Source organism: Scophthalmus maximus, chromosome 20 (genome assembly GCF_022379125.1).
Source record: "Scophthalmus maximus strain ysfricsl-2021 chromosome 20, ASM2237912v1, whole genome shotgun sequence".
Lineage (NCBI taxonomy): Eukaryota > Metazoa > Chordata > Actinopteri > Pleuronectiformes > Scophthalmidae > Scophthalmus > Scophthalmus maximus.
In genome coordinates, this window is record NC_061534.1 from 5,830,001 (window position 1) to 5,832,500 (window position 2,500).

The 2,500-nt window shown below is 42.4% G+C and overlaps 1 protein-coding gene across 2 annotated transcripts in view; it reads right to left on the reverse strand.

Annotated features, from left to right (window-relative positions):
* Positions 1-2,500, reverse strand: part of tnksa (tankyrase, TRF1-interacting ankyrin-related ADP-ribose polymerase a) — a 63,919-nt gene that overhangs the window by 38,820 nt on the left and 22,599 nt on the right. The window lies entirely within an intron of this gene.

The following is a 2,500-nucleotide window of genomic DNA, read 5'->3' on the forward strand; positions in this document are numbered from 1 at the left end:
TGTGAATTCCCCCAATAGATAGATAGATAGATAGATGCTTCCTATCCCCCCCGCCCCCCCTCTCTGCCATTCTCGCCAGTGCGCACCCCTCTGGCTCCGGTTGCCGTGACGATGTGTTGCCGGCAGCGACCACAGCATGTTCATTGTTTGGGCGACGGGCGGCGGACCGACACGCGCTCTGCCTCTATCCGCTCGTGTGTCCGCGCATCCCCCCGTCGTTCGTCTCCTGTCGCTTGGCAGCCGCTCATATTGCTAAAAACATCTTCCCTCATCCTCCATCATCTCTGTCCCTATCTCTCTCTCTCTCTCTCTCTCTCTCTCTCTGTTTCTGTCTCTCTCCCTTCCTTTTCCCTGTGGACTCAGGGGGCGCAGTTACCGTAAAAAAGAAAACCCCACAACAGAAATAAACAAACCCCTCCCCCTACCTCCCTCGCCCTCCCCAGATCTCTCTCGCTCTCTAAGCCCTGCCCCCATGTTACTACAGTCATAACAAACACACCTTTACATATGTGCCTTCGCCGCCTGGGAAACAGACATGGAGGAGGGGGGAGGGGGAGGGGGGCACACAAGACCCTTTCGGACGGAAAGGAATCTGTAACATTACTGGATTTATCCCTCTGTTTGAGTAATGGCTGATTGGCATTACAGTAGTTTTTCCTTTATGGTGGATCAGTGAATGCTGACCAGTCTAATTAATCCACTTGTATTCTTTTTTTAATATTTTGTCCATTTAGAACTCAAACATAATACATGATTAATATAGCTTTAATTATTTAACAGTTCAACATTTTGCGAAATAACACAAAATTGGCTTTCTTCGCTCGTAACGTAGTGAGACCCAGTGGGGCAGATTTTATTAAGAATAGTAAAAATGCAAATTTTTCAAACTCCACAACTCAAGATTTTTTTTATTTTTATATATATATATACTTTTGAAAAGCTATTGAAAAGATATTATATAAGGCTTTTCACGAATTGAGCATTATTCATCGTGCTGAGAAACCTGAGCTGGAGTTTCCCTTTGAACATTAACAGAGTGAGCCGGGAGACGGCTAGTTTCGCTAAGCATCTAAATATTCCTTGTTTAAATACATATACAAACAGAGACGTGAAACATTGGAGCCTGTGTGGCCATATGTGCCCATTCTGTGCTTTGAGGGATGTTTAAAATGGTCAAATTCGGTTGTGAACTCTTAATAATATGCCATATTATTGAATAAATCTATACATCATAAAACATCTACTATAACTGAACCAAAGCTTGGATATTAATTAGGCTTCTTTGCTGCCTTTTTTTTTTTTTATCACAAGTCCAAATGTTCCCAGGCAAACCAGAGGAGGGCTTTAAGTGAAGCAGCTATAGTTGATATCTAGAGATAGTGGAACAAAATAAGCAGTTATTTCGTGGCATACACAACATAATATGGACATATTCTGTCATATTTGGAGGGATGGCAGCAAGATGAGCGACCGTTGAGCTGCAAGTGACAAGACTCTTACTGCAGTTTGTGCAAACGAGTGCAGTGTGCAGAGAGAAAACGGCATGACAAGGTCTGACCTCGGAGGATTACCTTAGCGTCTTCTACTGACAAGTGACTTGAGGGCAAATGCACACATGAAGACGAATATGTAAAAAAAATAGTTTGTCTCTGAAAAGGGGCGAGAGAGAGAAAAGAAAAAGGTGTGAAATTGAAATAGAAAATTAAACGAGAAAAAAAAAATCAAAGGAGGACGGAGAGGTAAGTGTGATACGGATAAATGAAAAGAGGATGAGGAGGATGGGCCGCGTGCGCGCGGAGCAGACGGACGGGTGGGGTGGGGTTGAGTCAACGGAGAAGAAAAGGTTACAGCGAAGGGAAAAGGGGGGAGGAGGGAGGAACAAAGGATTTGTAGATGAAAGAGAGAAGGGATGATTAGGGATCTGGAAACTGACATGCATGGATTTGACACAGTATAATTGGTGTTAGGGAGGCTAAGGCGAGGAAGAAGTGAGAGAGGAGAGAGAGAGAGAGGGGCAGGGTGAGGCAGAGAGATTGGAAAAATATGAATACAAGGAGGGAGGACAAAATCGTACGGGGGGAAAAAAGGAATTAGATTAAGTTGTAGTTCTGAAGCGATTAATGTGCCGGGACAGAATAAGTTTTCCATTAAAACACCTGACAGTTAGAGAGTCATTACAACTGGCTGGATTTAACATCATCATAAAGATGATTAAAATGACTATTATCATCAATGTTTAATTGCTGACTTGGAATCACATTCATATTTAATTTCCTTATATCAGCACTTTTTTTTTCTTTTTTTTTTACTGGGCTTTTTTTTTACACCTCCCACAGTTTCAGCCCCGCAAACATGAAAAACCTCCAAATGCGATATTACTTTTAGGATTCAATCCCACGGTCCTTTTCTTCTATAAAAAAAAAAAGATTCTTCTCCGAAAGAGAAAATGGGCAAAAGTTCAGAGGAATATCTCAGATCCCCGCTCCTTACAAATATGTCA